We start from the raw sequence: 19723 nt of genomic DNA, 5'->3' as shown, positions 1-19723 counted from the left end.
TGTCATTATGATTTCCAGATCATTTATAAATAAATAGCACTGGGCCAACTACAGATCCCTGTGGCACCCAATATTCACCCTCCTCAACTGATAAAAATGGCCATTTAACCCTACCCTCTGTTTTCTGTTCAATAATCTATTCCTAATCCACAACAGAACACTGCCTCCTATCCCATGACTATCATTTTCTCAGGAGTCTCTCATGAGGGACTTTGTCAAAAGCTTTCTAAAAATCTAGAAACACTACATCAACCGTCTCACTTTTATCAACATGTTTATTCATGCCTTCAAAGAGATGAAGCAAATTGGTAAGGCAAGACTTCCCTTGGCTGAATCCATGCTGACTCTGTCCCATTAAACCATGTTTATCTATATGTTTTGTAATTTTATTCTTTATAATAGTTTCTACTATTTTGCTCGGCACTAACATTAGGCTTACTGGTCTGTAATTTCCCGGATCACCCCTGGAAATCTTTCTAAAAATTGGCGTTACACTGGTCATCCTCCAATCTTCAGGTACAATGGACGATTTTAACAATAGATTAGATCAGTAACGGCAGATCAGCAATTTCATGTTTGAGTTTTTTTAGTTCCTATGGTGCACGCCATTCAGTCCAGGTGATTTACTACTCTCTAATTTGTCAATTTGGCTCAGTACATCTTCCAGGTTCACCAATATTTCAGTTCCTCCCTATCATCACCCTTGAAAACTATTTCTGTTATACAGGTAGATCTCTTACATCTTCTTCTTCTGATTAGCAACTATCACCTTGGTCCTCCTGAGGAAGGATATGCAGAGCTGCCAAGGGGTCCCAATTTTTGAGAGGGAGATTTTAGTACACGCCCCAGCCCTGCCCAATTTTGCCTTGGCTCCACCCCCTGACATACCTCAAACCCATGGCCATTTCAGAAAATATTTTATTTAATAGCTTAATACCCTTTTCAATTAGGTTTCAGAGGCCAAAACCTCCTGCCTCAGGTCAGGTCAGTATAATGCTGTTATGGTATCCTCTCCTGACCTGAGGAAGGAAGTGTTGGTCTCTGAAAGCTAATGAAAAATGTTTTAAAATCAGTGAAGGTATCACCTTATTTTATTTGCATTTATTAACCTTTATTAAACACAGCTACCATATTACTTTATACTAAATTAAAAATAAAATTATTTTCTGTACCTTTTTTTGTTTTGCCATTTACTTTTTCTAATTGTGTTGCTCCCAGTCTCTTGATTCTGCTTTCCTTCGTCTTCTCTTAACTTTCTTGCCAGGGTTTCCTGTCCATTTGTCATTTTTCTCTCCTCTTTGTTTTCTTCAATATTTTTCTGCCTCTCTCTCTCTTTCTGCCCAGATTTAATTCATTCTTACTATCCATTCTTTAATTTCCTTCATCTACCTAAGGCTTTTCATCTTTTCCTTGCTCTCCCCATGCACCTTCCTCTTATTCTCCAGTCTTTCACAACTCTGTCCTCTCCCCCTTTTTCCATCAAGCAGCTCCCCTCTACCATCTTTCCAGTGACTCCCCTGTTTCTTTCTGCATCCTTCCATCCAGTCTCCTCTCTTTTTCTCCCTACCCTTCCCATCCAGCATCTTCCCTCTTTCTCTCCCCATCCTTCCACCCATCTACCCTCTCTCCTGATCCTTCCATCTACTCTGTGTCTCTCTCTACCCCCTACTTCTATCCAGTGTCTATCTCGCTACCCTTTTCTGTTGTGTCCATGCTCTCTCCACATCCTTCCAGTCTCTCCCCTTTCTCTCTGCATTCTTTCATCTATCTCCCCTCTTTCTCTCCCTATCCTTCCATCCAGCGTCCTTCTCTCCCCATTCTTCCATCCTTTTTCCCTTTCAACTTCCTGCTCAAGGGGCAAAGAGAGGAGAGGCAGAGCCAACAGCGCATGCCTGAAGGCTGCTGCGGCCCCACGCCTGTTTTTTTTGTCACGGCTGCTGCTGCCCAAGAGGAGAAGCAGTAGTGGCCAGGAAATAAATACTGGGTGGAAGAGGGAGCCGAGCGGGAGGCAGGAGTTGTTTTATCGCTGTGGTGTCTCAGCGGGAGACTTTCCCGCTTTGGCAGGAGATGACCCGTCAAAGTGGGACTCTCCCGCTGAATGCGAGAGACTTGGCAGTTCTGGATATGGCCATGGGTGTATAAGAAGCTTAATGTACATAAAGACTACTTGAGAGTTCTGAAATATGAGCTGGCTGATGCATGGAATGGAGGACATATAATTCAGCCATGTGGCTCATTGCTTGCTTATTATCAGAAAATACTGACTTTACAGTCAAACTTTTCCACTTATATGGAGCAATCTTATAGGATATCATGTGCTTTTGAATTCTGCACAATATATACAAAGGAGACAATTTTTAACAGCCCACACTGTTTATAATATATAGAAGGCATCTTCATAGCAGCGAACTTTTCAAAATGGCTGGTGGTTTGAAACGCAACACAACCCTTCCCTGGACTTAGTGAAAACTCACTCATTGCAACCACTGAGCTGCAGCCAGTTTACAAAGAGAAACCACCTGCCCAGTTCTCATTTGAAAATTAGCAGCCATTAAACAAACAAACAAACAAACAAATTTAAGCATACCATTTACATTTAAGTGCTGTTTGGTATGGCTGACCAATTGGGGGCTAAGGTGCACACATAGTTTTTTAAAAATGTTTCTCCTCTGATTATAGTACATTCCATTAGAATTTCTCAAACTTACAAAAGTAAATCAATAAGAACATGCAAACCAAGATCACAACATATACCAAGAAATGCAAAGAAAAATATAGTCCAAATCTTCATGTACAGCTCAGTGGTGAGAGAGAAGAACTAGAGAACTGTATTACAAAAGCTGCCTAAAAGACAATGGACAACAAACTCCTTGGTACCCTCACAACCTATACCTAAAGGCATCTCAACCTTACAAGATCATATCTAACCATCCTCTATCTCACAAGAAATATTGCACATGCATTTGGTCTAAGGTATATCTATTTCCCTTATATTTTATTAAAAATTTACAGGGAAATACTAGGAATAATGTACCTGCCTGCTGCAAGTACCCAAAATCTTAGCTGGAGAAAACTCATTCTCTGAAGTTGGGTAGCTTTTGATACACCAAGGGATTACATATAATTTCTTCCCTCAAAAGGTAAGCTCCTCCTTCTGGAAGTTAGATCTCAGAACCATGATGTTATCAGATTCAATGAAGTAGCTCTTCTGAGGATCTCATCATTTAAAAACTGCTGACAGTTTGAAACTATCAAGGGATGCCATGACAATGAGCCAACTTCTGCCTCTTTAAGAACATAATAGCAATATCGGGTCATACCAATGATCCATCTAGTCCAGTATCCTGTAGATCACAAGTACCTGGCAGAAACCCAAATAGTAGCAAGATTCCATGCTACCAATCCCAGAGTCAGCAGTGGCTTCCCCATGTCTAACTCAATAGCAGACTATGGACTTTTTCTCCAGGAACATGTCCAACCCTTTTTAAAACAAAGATATACTAACTGATGTTACCAGCAACGAGTTCCAGAGCTTAACTATTTGTTGAGTGAAAAAAATATTTCCACTTATTTGTTTTAAAAGTATTTCCATGCAACTTCATTGAGTGTCCCTTAGACTTTGTACTTTTTGAAAAGAGTAAAAAAAATCGATTTACTTCTATTTGTGGCAAGAGACTGTACATTAGCAAAATTCCATACTTCATAAAAAATATTTTCTAAGCAATTCCAAGGAAAACAATAATTTGAGTTTTTTTTTTAAATATAAACACTTCCAGTTTAGGAGCATTCTCCATAGACTCAATCTGATGTTGAAGAACCAAGCTGTCCTTGATATTAGTCAGACTAGTAAACCTGCAGGAGGTTATATGGACTCCTAATTAACCAAATAAGCCTCCACTTGCTCTACTCTCTTTTCCTGATCTTCAAGCATGGCAACACCCTTTGGAAAACACACTCATCTAAGCACCAAACCCTTATAGCAGAATTTCTGTTTCAGTCACAGTTTTCCAAATATTTATACAAGAAGTTTTGGAAGAGATGGGATTTCCCTCCCCCCTCCCCTCCCATGCAGCTCCATAACCAGAGGGTAAGGAGGCCATATTCAAAAGAGGAATGCCCCCTAAACTGGAAGCCTGTTGGTACTGCTACTAATCATTTCTATAGTGCTACCTGATGTATGCAGTGCTGTACACATTATATGCAGGTAGTTTCTCTCTCCCTAGAGGGCTCACAATCTTAAGTTTTGGTAGCTGGGGCAATGGAGGATTAAGTGACTTGCCCAATGTCACAAGGAGCTTCAGTCGGAATTGAACACAGGTTGTCAGGATCAAAGCCCACTGCACTAACCATTAGGCTACTCCTGCACTCCACTGTTGGGCTATATTGAAACAATCCCAAGGGACAGTTAGGGAACCCGTCATTGCAATCAGACACAAAGAACTCCAGTCTTTCCACAGCTGGAGGAGGAGGTACACCTCTTTATAAAACCAAAAGGTCCTCACACTGTAGAAAAATGTGTATTGTTTTTTAGCTAAGCAAATAGATACTTAAAAACTGTCCACTAAAACCAAAGCACTGAACAGAAAAATATACTTCATAACTGCTAAATGAATTTGACCGGTCTCCAGGTTCTCCCAAGTAGAGGTTAAAAGCAACACTAATTTATGTTTAATGGATTATTATACTAATTTAATGTTCTTAACCATAAATGCTCATGTTTCAGTTTCCAAGCTATTAGCTCTCATATTCTGTATGCTTAAAATCATTTCCTTCCAGGTCCTGGAAATTAACAGAATACAAAAGTACTCAACAACTCCCACCCCCACCTTTCCTATGTAGTGGTATGAAGTTGCGTAACATAGCAAAAACACAAAAGGATGTGGTGAAAAGGCCTGACTTCTGCTCTGTACACATGGAGTTAAAGGCTCGTGACTTCACAAGGTGCCACACAGTCTGAAAGCTGGCAAGGTCAGGTTTTTGCGCTCAGCAGATCTAATGTAAATCCCACACAGAATTTCAAACGGATTAATCTTGTTGAATTAAATACTGAAGGAACAGTGTTTTAAACCGATATGTTCTGACTCATTTTGTCTGAACCTCAATGCTCATTACTTCAGTAATGTTTGCTAGTAGGCAGCTTGACGGTCACCAGTGAGATCATTCATCAACTACACAGCAGTTCCTGCCAGAGGCAACATTTTTAGAAAACGTACATATTAGCTAAAATTCTAAGGAATTCAAGGGAAAATATCTTCATAGCCTTTTAAAAAAGTTTTTTTTCCTCACCATACATTCTTATACCCCTAGACTAAGAATACACAGTACTACATTCCCACCTTTACATCCTAGCCACCTCCAAAATGCCCCATACACACCAAGTCACTTGCCACACCCAACTCCAACCGCCTTCTATTCCTACACATAGGCCACATACTGAACAGTCTTACGGACTACTGAAACCAATAATATACCCAGTATATCTCCACACACTTCTATACTCCAACCTCCACTCTCTCTACACAAACCCCCGTAAACTCCTGCGATCACATTCCAACAACCCTTCACCCATTCCTCGCACACGTATGGCCCCTAAAAATATATACATACACACACCCACAGCTGGGAACTTTCAAGGTCTGAGCAAGAGATTTAAAGATTTCAGTGACATCTAAAGATTGCTTAAGACAACTAGGAAATCTCTGGGTATTAGATCCTCTTCTGTTTCCTGCAGAGTGGTGGGAGTGAGGTAGAACAACTGGAGAAGGCAGTTAAGGTTCTGCACTGCTCTATCACTACCTCCACACCCCTTCCCCTCCTGTGCTTTTCATGACAGGATGGAGGGGGCTGGAAGAAGGAACAGAGTAATTCTTCTCTGTCTGTTTCAGCCTTCGCATCATTCCTCCCAGGAGGGGGCTCGAAATAAGAACCAGAGAGCTATTCTCTGTTGAGTGATATCCCTTGCACAAGTTCTGTGTGCCCGTGCCCTGTGGAGGAGAGGGTGCTGGGGACAGAAGGAGAAGAGGGAGAGGGGCATGCTCAGATCAGACAAAGAGAGAGCTGCATTTAGGCATCAGGGCTGGATTTTGGTGGACCCTAGGCAAAAAGGCATATTGGGCCCCTCACTATAATACAATATTTTAAAACTCCCACAGATTGGGCAAGAAAACTGGCGAAGGAGGACGCAGCAGAGAAGAAGTGCTGCTTGCTGCCTGCAGCACAGAGAACAAACAGGCCTCTGTGGACAGTGGTGGCTTTGATCCCCTCACACCAGGGGCGTAGCTATGAGGGGCCAAGGGGGCATGGGCCCCCATAGATTTGGCCCTGACTCCCCCCCACTGCCAACCCCTTCGACCCCCCCTCCTGCCACCAACCCTCCCCTGCCAGGTACCTTTGCTGGTGGGGGCCGAAGTCCTCTTCTCCGGCGCGGCAGCATTGCTGATCTGCAACGACAGGCTTCTGTTTCTGTGAGTCTGACGTCATGCACGTAAATTCAGGACGTCAGACTCACAGAAACAGAAGCCTGCCCTTGCAGATCAGCAATGCGGCCGCGCCAGAGAAGAGGACTTCGGCCCCTGCCAGCAAAGGTACCTGATGGCGGTGGCGGCGGGAAGAGGGTTGGCGCCGGGGGGGTCAAAGGTGGTGCTGGCGGCGGGGGGGAAGTTCGGCGCCGCTGGGGGAGGGGCTAAAATGTGTCCCCTCACCTCGGGCTCTGGACCCCCCTCCTGCCGAAGTCTGGCTATGCCCCTGCCTCACACTCTACTTTCTACCACAGCTGATTTACCAGGATAACATTCCGGCCTTGGAAGCCACTGAACCAGCATATCTGACAGTGTTCTAGTCACATGCCTAGTTTACCTATGGTTTAATCCTGCCCTGATACCATTAGGTAGAGGAAGCAGTCACCCAGGGCAGCAGCTTCAGGGGATTGACCAGAGTCCCGACATTCACTTTAAATCAAAAGAACCATCCGCACATAATTTTAGCTGCAAGGAGGATGGATAATTTTCATACATTCCATTTGAATTCTCTATTCTTGATTGCTTAATCTATTCTGTCACTTATGAACTTTAATGCAATACCACTGTATTTCTCATTCCGGAATTGGCGATTGCCATTACGGAACAATGTAAGCCACATTGTGCCTGCAAATAGATGGGAAAATGTGGGATACAAATGCAACAAATCTACTATAATAAAACTCACCCTCAACGTTCTGAGGACACTGACGTCAGTGAAGCCAAGCTCCTCGGACTTCCTTCAAAAACGTTCGAAGGTTCGTGGTGGTGAAGCCACCAAAATCGCTCCGGGCCCCGCCCTCGAGGGCGGAGCAATGGCAGAACAACGAAGGGGTTGGCAGGGAGGGAGGCGGGGGGGGTGGGAAATCGCTCCGGGCCCCGCCCTCGAGGGCGGAGCAATGGCAGAACAATGAAGGGGTTGGCAGGGAGGGAGGCAGGGAGGCGGGGGGGGGGGTGGTCCAGAATAGAGATCCAGGGTGTTGGAAGTATTTAGTCCCGGGGTGTCACTTCACTCCGTCCACAACACTCGCTCTCACTCTCTTGCCAATGATAACGTTGCACTCTGGGAGTTTAGAATGCAACACAAATTTACTTTAACTTCAAATGTCAAACAAATATGCCAACTCTCCTCCTATTACAGTCCCATTCAAGATCATTAGCAATGCCCTCTGTTCTCTCCCCACTCGTCAGATAAGATGTCTGCTGCACATATTTACATCACCTCCTGTCTGTTTACCCATCCTTTTGCGTCAGCAACAAATCCAAAGCTGCTTTTTTACTCCTGACTCCAATCCGCTACTTTCAAGCAAAGACTCTTTAGGCTTATTGTCTTAGTGTACCTCGCAAGGCTAAAGTCCAGTCTTGGACAGCTTCACCCGTCCTGGTCCAGCTCCCAGGCTGGACTCCCCCCTTGTCCACCTGAAGCTCTCACATCTTCTCCAGTTGCCACTTATAGGGCAGCAAATGCTCCTTTGGCCAACTTGTATTCATTCCTTCACTCCAGGATCCCCCAATGCTTCCAAGAGTTCTGGCGGGTATAGGCAACCAGAGACCTCTTGTACCTCACCACAACTTCTTTTATTAAACCCAAACTCCACCCCTGTTGTTACTCTCTACAGGAATACACCTTTCTGTAACTTATTTCAACAGCACTCCTCTTGGGTTGGGTTCTCTTCCACCCAGGGACATCCCATCAATCCAGTCCTCTAGCAGGGGCTTCCCTCCCACCAGGGCACCTGGAAAGGTTTAGCACACAAACTTAGTAATAGGCATTCCATGGGGTACACTACACTTCTCTTTTTCTTTCCTCTTCTCTTCAGCTCCCTAGTCAGCCTCCACTACTTCCCTCCCTAAACAGACCAGGAAGGAGGAGTAGATCCTGGGACTGACTCCTGATACATTACAGCACTGTTAGGGAGTGTGGAGATGTGAACTGGTGCGTGTTCATAGACTCTGCAGAGTGACATGCCTCCTCCTCCTCCTCTCCCCTCCAATGTGAGGCCTTCCTGCAGGGCCACCGAGAGGGGGGGACAGGGGGGACAAAAGTCCCCGGGCCCGGGCCTCCGGAGGGGGCCCGGTGCCACCAAAGTCAGGCCCGCCCGCCGTCGCTCCCGAACTAACTAACCTTAAACGCCTCCTTCCTTTCCTTTCACCACCTTCGCGGCAAGTAGCAGCAGGGCAGGCCACTCCTTCCTTCCGTGTCCCGCCCTCGCCTGACGTAACGTCCGCGAGGGCGGAGCAAGAAGGAAGGAGAGGTCTGCCCTGCTGCTGCTTGCCGCGAAGGTGGTGAAAGGAAAGGAAGGAGGCGTTTAAGGTTAGTTCAGGGCCCGGTAGCGGGTGGAGGGGGGGCCCGGCGACCTCGGGTGGGGGGTGCCCGGTGGCGACGATGACCTCGGGTGGGGTGGGGGGGCCCGGGGGCGGCCTTGTCCCGGGCCCGGCTCTGGCTCTCGGTGGCCCTGCCTTCCTGTTTAAAAAAACTATGCTGGAGGAGGACAGGATCACATGGACTTAACAGCCATTCCCAGGACCTCCCTACACCCTGTTTCTGCTATAACAAGAATGAAGTGGGTAGTAGGGAAAGGGGTGCTGCAGGTACTTGGGGGTGGGGGGCAGAAGGAAGAAAACAGAGGAAAATGAAGAGCAATGGGATGGCAGAAAGAACTTGAGGCACATAGAGGGAGAGGTATAGGGTATGAGGGAAGGGAAGAAACCTTCCTGCCTGCCAGAAGAGAAAATCTGACAAGTGCAGTTTAAACCTGTGCATCCAGCCGCACACCACTGTGGGTGTTATGTTTAAGCTGTATGTGGCTCATTTCTGTTCAGGTCATGAAATACATTGTAGAATATTCCAGCTGTAGCTAGAATGCCAAACCAGCTCAAACAAGAAAAAGATAAGAAAAAGGAGTCCTATTTTGCACTGTACATGACAGGCAGTTTCAAGGACAAGAGTGAAAATGAGGAATAACAATAGCATTTAACAGTCAGAAAATGGGTATAGTTTTTCTGCACCCCCTTGAACATTTTCCACATTTTGTTGTGCCACTGCTTCAGACTTGCATGCATTTTAAATAGGAGTTCGAAGAATCCCGGGCACCAGACTGCCATTGCACCTCCTAGAAATTGCACCGGGTGCCATCACTGTTGAAACATTTGCTCCTCTTCTGTCTATATAGGAACTCTCATGGTTTCAAGTCTCATGACATTTCAGACTGCGAGACCAGCTTGGAAGTTACTGTTCTCCAGGGCTGCCGAGAGACACAGCTGGGTCCAGGGCAGAACCAGACTGCCATGCACCGCCCCCCCCCCCCCAACACTCACGCCACCACTCCCTCCTGCCTGCCCCCTTACCTTTCTGTCTCTGCCTCTGGGGGGGGGGGGGGCGGGCTCGGTGCCAGCAAGCCTCTTCCTGCCTGCTCCCACGGTCTGTCCTCTCTTGCTGAGAGTCAGGACCCGGATGATTGCTTTAACATGATATCATGCTAATGCAATCATCCGGGTCCTGGGCAGTACGCAGGCAGGAAGAAGCTTGCTGGTGCAGAGCCCAGGCCCCCTCTTGGAGGCCAGACCCCAGGAATTTTGTCCCCCCTGCTCCCCCTCCTCTCAGCAGGCGACAGGGGGATTGGTGGGATATCCCTGGGTGGAAGAGAACCCAGCCCAAGAGGAGTGGTGTTGAAATAAGTTACAGAAAGAAGGTGTATTCCTGTAGAGAGTCACAACAAGGGTGACAAAAGAAGGGCAGCAGACGATGTTCAAACTAACTCCTTTATTAAACATCCAAGGACTCGACACGAGTCGTGTTTCGGCCCGCAGGGGCCTGCCTCAGGAGTCTTTGGTTGGATGTATGCTGATGTACAGCTGAACCCAATGTAATGTAGGTGATATTTGAAACCTTGCTGTTCTCATCATGAACCACGTGGTGCAGGATTGTGTTGTGCAGACTGAAGGTAATGGGGCAAGTATGTTTGGGGAGTAGCTTAATGATTTGTGCAGTGGCCTGAGAACCTGGGGAACTGGGTTTGATTCCCACTGCTGCTCTTTGTGACTCTCCATTGCCCCAGATACAAAATAAGTACCTGTTTGCTTTGATTGTAAGAGAAAGGCGGGATATAAAATCCCATCCCCTTGTACATTTATCTACTACTTAGCATTTCTATAGCGCCGCCAGGGTTACGCAGCGCTGTACAAGTTTAACATGGGGAAGGACAGTCCCTGCTCAAGAGAGCTTACAATCTAAAGGTTACAAACTATGTAGTCAGTGTAGGTATCATGAGTGGGGAAGGTGGTTATGCGCCAAAAGCAAGGGAGAAGAGATGGGCTTTGAGTAAGGACTTGAAAATGGGCAGGGAGGGCGCATGGTGTATGAGCTCGGGAATATCCCCAGCACTTTTTGCAATGAGTCTGCTCAGAGTGCTTGTTGAAGAAGAAGAGTTCTTCACTGGGGTTTTGTGCCACTTTTGGAGCGAAACGTTGTGCCTTTAAAGATGTGCTTAAACTCATTTAGATATTTGTGACTCCTGGCACAGGCAATTAATTGTGTGGAGTCCTTTTCCTGAATATATGCATAATCGACCTGTTTGGGACTATCGTTGGCCCTCACATTTTATGTCAATAAAACCTTGGCTTTTGATACATTCTTAGTGGCTTGTCAATAGAAACATGACAACAGATACAGGTCATATGACCCATCCAGTCTGTCCATCCTCTGTAACCCCATCTCTTCCTTTCCCTAAGCGATCCCACATGCTTGCCCCATGCCTTTTAAAATTCTGACACAGTCCTCAACTCTACAACCTCCACCGGGAAGCCATCCCATGTCTCCACCACCCTTTCCGTGAAATAATACTTTCTTAGATTACTCCTAAGCCTATTCCCTCTTAACTTCATCATATGCTCCCCTCGTTCCAGAGCTCTCCTTCAGTTGAAAAAGGCTCATCTCTTGTACATAAATACATTTTATGACCTATGCCCATTGGTCCACCTAAACTCTTTGTACTTAACTGGGGACAACCAGAGCCAACCCTAAAGAGATTTGTGTTTTTGCACATGGCTGTGCTTTTCAAACCCCACTGACTAATCCAAATGAGACCCTGCACTCTCCCCCCCTCCCCCACCATACAGGCCATCTTGGAGGACAACACAGGGGAGGGAGTAAGAGGTGGTCTCAGCTCAAGGGCATACAGTGGTCTGGGCCCTCGGGGGGAAAAAGGGTCATGGGCCCCCAACAATCTATCAAAAGTGATTAGATAGAAGTTAGGACACAGTGGGCCCCTTACAGTTGTAGGCCCTCGGGCACTGTTGTATTGTCCCAATGGTCAATCCGCCCCTGTCTCAGTTACTGGTCCTATGTTTTTAGTCTGGCTGTTAGATTCAAAGGAAATTTGTCGAGGCCTACCTTAGCTACTCCACTGTAACTCTGGCTGTGTGCTTTGAGTTTTTATACTGAAAGTCAATGTCCATCCCAGTTTAAGCTTCTCTGTAGCTTTTCCATTTATTAACCTGTCAGTCCTGACAAATGCCCCGGTTCCTACCGATGAGAAACATTCCCATAACACAATGCTGCTACCACCATGCTTCTTAGTGGGTGTGTGGGGTGTGCTGTATCAGGTCTGCGCCAAAAATAACCTTACAGATCCCCACAAACCTGCTGACAACGCTTCATTAAAACTCGAGTACTTTGAAAGGGCAAAACGGCTTCAAATCATTTAGCACAAAACCACCTACTCTCAATCCTCCAACAAAATGGAGTAGTCAACCAGGTTGAAAGCTGCAGATAGATCTAGTTGGGAAAAAAACAACCAACTCTCCCTTTGTTAAGACACAGACTGATGTTCCAGTAATGAGTAATACAGTCAATACTCTTTCTGTATTGTAGGCTTTCCTGAAGCAAGATAAGATGCTCTTCCATGAACTTTAGAAGCTATTCAGCCACAAAGTTTCAAGCAGTTTAGCCAAAACTGGTAGGGTTAGTGATAGGATGGATCTTTACATAACTGTCTTTATTATAATGGATTTTAGCATCAAAGGATACCTTCCCTGATTCAGGCAGCTATTTAACAACTCAGTGAGCCATGACACCAAGTCATTAACAACAGCACTTCTTAAAAGAGCAGCAGGGTGGAGTCCAAGGCACAAGCCCCTCTGGCAAATATACACAATAAGATACGAATCTGTAATTCAGTCAGTTCTACCAGAAGAACCTGTCTAAGGCCTGTGTGTCAAAAGAATTCACAACCACTGCAAGGCTGGCTAACATCACTAACTTCTGCTTACACTGGAAGTTGTCCCATATAATTTATTTATATAATCCATCAACTAATTATAAAATCCTATATCCTGCCCATCTCCAATCCTGGGCAGCTTACAAAATGCATACATAATAAAAACACAAAGCATTACATAAGCCAAAAATTAAAAATAAAAAAAACTTAATCAAATCATCAGAACCAGGATACAGCACATATAGAACAAATCTGAATAAGAAATCAAGTACATACGATCAAGTAAAAAAAACAACTAACAATTCATCAGGAGGTAAACCATATATACAACTTCTTCGAAGCCCTGAGAGGCATAAATAGGATTTCTATTTTCACAGATTGTGTCCTAACATTGAAAGGGTCCTGTGTTAAAAAAGGGGCTTTTGCCCCACTATCAGGCTAAATGTATAACCTTTTAGGTCAGTTTAGTTTATTGACTTTGTTTCATCTCTTGATCGCACAATGCAGCTAGGCACTTATAAAATCCTTCAATAGAACAAGATGATAAACTTTGGAGAAAAAAGTCAGCAAGCTACCTGCAAATCCCCCTGCCTCCCCTAATCAAGCACCTAATACCCAAAGCCAATGAAGGAAGAGGTGATTTCCTCCCTCCCAATCCACATGGCTTCAGACTTTAGGGTTTCTGTTTAAGTCCATTCCTAGATTAGCCCCGGTATGGATGGCTAGGAGAGGAGCTAGATGGTTACCAGAATAGATAAAAGGGTGAGTTTCACTGTTCCATTTTGTTTTCTATTCCTTTACTAAGACCTTCTAACATTCTGTTTGCTTTTTTGGCCATTGCCTCACACTTAACTGAGGATTTCAACACATTCTTCACCATAAAGTCAATATCCTTTCCCTGGGAGGCAACTCCTAGTGTGGAATCTGGCATCATGCAGCTATAATTTGGGTTATTCTTTCCAATGTGAATCACTTTGCACTTGTCCACATTAAAATTGGATTCCCAGTCTTCTACACTGCTAAGGTCCTCCTGAAATTTCTCACAATCCACATGCGATTGAACAACTTTGAATAGTTTTGTGCCATCTGCAAATGTAATCACTTCATGTGTTGTTGCCATTTGCAGATCATTCATATATACATACTCTCTCTAATAATTGCCCAGGCTATTATTAGAAATAATGGGTTTTATGAAGCCCAGGGTGGGCTATAAATGGATGCATTTCTCTCCTCCACCCTGGTCCCCCACAGCAACCAGCATTGCTGTCCTTCACTATCCACCCCCCCCCCCCCCCAACGATGACCAGCTCTCTCTTCTTACCTCTTCTCACAGTTATGGTGCTTGGCCTTGAGCATGCTCAAAGCGTTAAGTTATCTGTGCATGCTCAAGGCCTAGCACCATGAGAAAAGGTAAGAGGAGTGATCTGGTCATCCTGGTGGGGAGGGGGGGGGGGGGGTAAAGGAGAGCAATGTCAATTACTGTGAATTCTGGGAGGTGGACTATTATTGGAGGAATCCAAATGTGGCTTTTCAGATGAAATTTACAAGTAGAGGCTGACTGAAAACAGAAGTTACGGTTCCAGCCAAAACTTAATCCACCACGGATATCCATGGCTCAGTGTCGGACAGAACCTAAAGTATAGCCCCTGCCCCCCGCTGCAGGGCAGTCTCCGCCATCCCTGACAGAAAACACATCCCCCCACCCCCTGCCAGGCTCTCTCTGGGCCTACCTTGTAAAAGCCCTGGTGGTTCAGTGGTGTCTTTAGGGCAGGAGCATCTCAAATTGTTCCTGTACCCTTCCTCTGCACTAAACAAATGGTGGCTGAGACTGCCACGGGAGGTGACAGCTGCCATTTTGAAATTGAGAATGGTCTGAGCAGCAGCAGGGGGGAGGGGAATGGAGTGCTGGGCGATCTGTGGGGGGATGTGCTTTCTGTCACTGGGGCGCAGGGAGGCTGGCTTGCAGCAGTGGGAGGCAGGATTATGGTTTCAGGTCAGTTTCGGTGCTGAATCCAAAACTCGGTCAGCCTCTGCTTCCAGGGATTGTCAATGCTGAACCAGAGGGGTGGGCTATTATTAGAGCGATTATGGTATGTTAAAAAGCACCAGTTCCAGTGTAGATCCCTGTGGAATTCCACTATTTAGCTTTCTTCATTGAGAAAATTGAGCATTTAGCTCTATCTTTTAATTACTTTCCTGTTCACATTAGCATACTTCTTCACTGTGCCAAGGAGAGGTAATTTGTATTGTATTTGGCACACTATTCATTTGGAAATACTGGCACCCATGCTGCCTTATGGGGTTTTATCTTTCAAGATGGACTTTGTCAAAACACGTTCTGAAAATCCAGATCTGCTATATCAACCGGCTCACCTCTATCCTGCACCTGTTAGTAAACCCGGTTCTTGGTGTTTTATAGATATGTGCTAGCAGAAGGTGAGGATTATTTATGCCACTGCACTACAGGCATTTCAGCATGGCTCTCCTTTACAAGTAAAGCAGCAGAGGGAATGAATAACACAGCATGGAGAAGACCAATAAAAAACAATGATGTCAGCCAAAAAGTGGAATGATTGAGAAACTTTATTGAACCAACTAAATGGGCGGTGTTTTACAATATCCTCTTTTTTTATCCTAAATATTTGATGCTGCTCTTTGGGATAATATTTGTAAACAGTCAAAGAAGTGAAGTGTTACTCTGCAAATTAATGCTTGTGCCTTAGAATGACCCAACGCAGGCAAGTTTGCCAAAACACAGCCAATGTTGGGTCTTCTTAGTTGGTTCAATCAAATTGCTGCCTCATCCCACTTTTTGGATGACATCATTGTTTTTGCTGGTCTCCTTTACAGGCAGACAAGCAGAGCTGCACAACCCATGCATATTGCGTTCCAAGGCCCTGCCTAGCCCATCACATGTCCCCTTGTAAAGACTTCAGAAACATTGGGTCTAATATTCAAAAACACTTATGCAGTTGGGTGTGAACCACGTTAAGTGCTTCTTTTATAAACCTGGCCAGCATTTATACTGATGAAATCTGGCCGGTTAAATCACAGTACATCTAAAATTTAATCTGCTAAGTACAGGATGGGATTTGGGGTGGGTTGGATGCAAGAACAGAAATGATTCATACAATTTGTGCATTCAACTTTGAACACTGAAATAGCAAGGGATAATTTTACACAAATAAATTATTTGCATAAAGGTTTGCTGGCATTTTCAGCATTAGGACTTGAACGCATGGCCTGCTGAAAATCAACATAAATTTGTATGAATAAAAGATCCTTATAACTTTATGCATTGCTTGTCCTACTGAAAGTGTACCTCATTAAATTCTCATACCTTCAACAAAAGGTATTAAATAAAAGCCTGTCTTCTGTATTCCTTCTAAATTACATTGCAGTACACAGGGAAGACATACATCTGTTTGGCAAAATCTGAAAATACAGGGAAGTTTTATGTGAACATGTTGTAAACTGCTCAACTTGTTCAAGCCTTGATTAGGTGCCTGTCTGGAATATCCCACCCATCACCAATCAATCATTTTCTTTCAGATACACTATAATTATGAAAGGGCTGACAGAAAGAAACCTTTTTCTTAACAAGTTTTGAAATGCTTCTAATAATGTAATAGCTAATTTGGGGGGGGGGGGGGGGGGGAGGGGAGGGGTAGAATGGACAATTTTAATACCCATGAAGGTTAGAGACTAATAGGAATAAAAATCTCCCAGATCGTGTTAAGAATGTCTTTTTCTTGTAGCTCAGTGTCAGTCCACCTTGACCTCAGTTGCTACCGCAATCAGAAGAGTAACCAAATAGCTACTGTGAGTTGGATCACATGCCTGGACACCCAGAATTAGAAGCAGGGCTTTTTTTGAGGGGGTACTTGGGGGTACTGAGTACCGACACCTTTTCCATTGTCTGCTAAAATTGACCCATGGTTCCCAAGTTTTAATGAAAGCGCTCAGGCTCTACACACCAATTCTGCCTTGTCATAGATTCTGTGATTGGTTGCAGGGGGTCTGGCTATTGTGGGGTGGGTCCCTCAGTGATCACCCCACTCCTGAAGGGTGGACTAGCATTTGAGTACCAGCACCTTTTTTGCTAGAAAAAACGGACTGATTAGACGTAGTGTCTTTCAATGTCCCATGTAAGGTTCCTTTCAGTCAGTCTTTTCTCCTATTCTGTGTTTATGGGAAGATGAATCCAGTGTTAAATAATTTTTTGAAAGTGCCTGAAGAACACAAGAAGCCCACACATGCCCAAGACTGGCCATGCCCATGCAAGAGTTTGCCAATGGTGCACAGATTCAGTACTCACTGATTAAGTCAAACAGAAGTAATCTCAAGCCACACAATATACTGTCTGTTGAAATGCAAATGGAATATCCTAAGCAGTACTTTAAAACTGAAGGTCAAAGAATGGGAGCACAGAGCTGACATTGCCAGCTTTTCAAAGCAAGCAAAAGACTTTTTCAGGGTGTATACATATTTGTACAGAATAAGCATTATAGCATACCAAAATAATATTAATTTGAAAGTAAATCAACTAAATACTACCCTGTTAAAGAGGAAATATTTATAATGTTTACTAAAGAAATGTTATTTTAAAAAAGGAACCTACAGAGAACTGTATGAGATATGTAAGAAATTTTATGTTGAGTTTTAAAAATTAATTATATGTGCTGCAACATGCTTTGAAAGGTACGAAATAAATAAAAAATAAAAGCGTCTTTTCTCAATGAATAAAGTATGGTGGTAGCCATGTTAGACCTTTATTTTTCTGGTCTTCTCAATGGCACACAGAGGTCACCTTTGATGCCTCTTTGGAAAATATGTACATGTATAGTCAAAATCATTACCCTCACCTGCGGTCAGGGCTGGCCTGTGGTAGATGTGAAAAGACGTAGGAGGACCAAGTGCAGAGACTCTGTGTAGGGTCCCCTATTTGCATACATCAGTAGGGGATGAAATGGTGGGCCACAAAGTGATGCCATTGGAAAAAACATAATCATTCACTAGTAAGACTGACCCTACCTGTTGCACACCTTATATCAAAGCTTGCCAAACGTTTTTGGGCCATGAACCCCCCTGGTCGTGGCCACAGTGATGCCAATGACTCCACCAAGGTACATCAAAATCGCATGCCTATATATTTCTGGGCTGGTTTGGGACCCAAAATGCGACCCCCCAGTTTGGGAAGCCCTGCTGTATATGACTGTTTGGTAAACATCACTGATTCATAAAATAATGTCCCATCAATATAAAGTTTTAGAAGCAAATATAACATACCTAGAGCTTCTGATTTTAGGTTTTAGCCAATAAAGCCCTGATAAAAACCCTGATGAAAAAAAATAATAAAATAAATACATTTGAAAATAGGTATTTATTGGATAAACACTGGAAAATTTATTTATTTATTTATTTATTGCATTTGTACCCCACATTTTCCCACCTTTTTGCGGGTTCAGTGTGGCTTACAGTACGTTATGAAGACTGGAAATACATTTTGTTACAGCTCAGTTATGGATTACATTATGAAGTGTTATGAGACTAGTTTTGTAACAAGGAATATAATAATGGAGAAGATCATTGAGACATTGGAAGGAAAGAACGGGAAACTAAAAGGGGCGATACATTGGAGGGAGCCCCAGCACTCTCTCACCCCTCCCCTAGCTCGACAATTAGAACAACACTGGAGAAAAACCCATGGCTCAAGATTTGAAATTAGTCTGACAGGAGACCTCTGATGAGTATAAAAAGAAAATAAAAAATGCCAAGCTGAGCGATTATTCTGAACAAATAGGAATCCATGCTCCAGATCTTAAAAACTAACATTTTTACTGGTCTCTCAAAGTATCAATATCTTCTGGATTCTACCAATATAAATTGTCCAACCAGTCAAGCTTTGGCTGATTTTTTTCCCAAACAAAAATATGTAAGATAAGTTTGATGATTCATTTAGGTCATCTGACTTTTGTCGATCTTACATTAACTTGTGATTCTGATCAGCATTCTATACCTGCTGATCGAAGCTGGGTTGATTTTGCTAAATTTACTCTTTCAGATATTCACACACTTTTGAAACGTTTCTCACGGTCTCAATGTGCACTGGGCATTTCTCCTTCGTAATTGTTTACATCTGCTCCTTTAGAATTTGTGGCCTATTCTTTATCTGAATTGTTTCAAGAGGGGAAATACTCAACTTCATTAGGTAGTATAATTTTAATGCCAATACCAAAGGATAGTATTCCAAACACCTTGGAACCATCTAATTATAGACCTATAGCAGGAAACTCCTTTGTTTGCTATAATCACAGAGTATTATAGCCCAACAGCTATCTGTTTAGTTGGAAGATCACGTATTTTCTCTCCCACGAAGTCAGCTTTTCAGAAGGGTTTTAGCACTGAAACCTTGTTGGGGACATTGCTAGCTGAGATTCAAATGCAATTGGCTCAGGATCATCAAGTGCTGCTATTGCGGTTTGATCTTTCTGCTATTTTTGACTTGAAAGACCATGACACAATGCTATACTTGTTATATTCTACTGGTATATCTGGAAGAGGTTTGTCCTGGTTTTGTGGATTTCTTTTTGAGAGATCATATTCTGTTAAACAGGATAGTGCTGTTTCTCAGAACTGGATATGTCACATGGGGTCCCCTCAGGGTTCCCTCCTTTCTCCTGTCCTGTTTAATCTAGTTATGGCGACCTTTGGGAACTGGTGGAAGGATAAGGGAGGGGGGGGGTCTCTTATTATACTTATGCTGATATTACCTTATTACTCCCTTTTGACTCCTCCCTCCAGGCCTTAAGCTCCCAAATGCAATCTTGCTGTTCTCAGGTTGAAGAATGGGCAACTTTAGCCTGTCTGAAATTATACTGAAAAAACAAAGCTCATCTGGTTTGGCCCTCCGTCTATACCCATTCCTTTAAATCTGCCTGTTTTGAACGGCAAGGTTTTTTCAGTTAGAGCCATCCTTGAAAATTTTGG

The 19723-nt window shown here is 43.9% G+C and overlaps 1 protein-coding gene across 8 annotated transcripts in view; it reads right to left on the bottom strand.

Moving 5' to 3' along the window:
- SGMS2 (sphingomyelin synthase 2) overlaps positions 1–19723 on the bottom strand; it is a 186406-nt gene that overhangs the window by 84646 nt on the left and 82037 nt on the right. The window lies entirely within an intron of this gene.

This window comes from Microcaecilia unicolor, chromosome 2 (assembly GCF_901765095.1).
Source record: "Microcaecilia unicolor chromosome 2, aMicUni1.1, whole genome shotgun sequence".
Classification (NCBI taxonomy): domain Eukaryota; kingdom Metazoa; phylum Chordata; class Amphibia; order Gymnophiona; family Siphonopidae; genus Microcaecilia; species Microcaecilia unicolor.
This window is presented reverse-complemented; position numbering and strand designations above follow the sequence as displayed.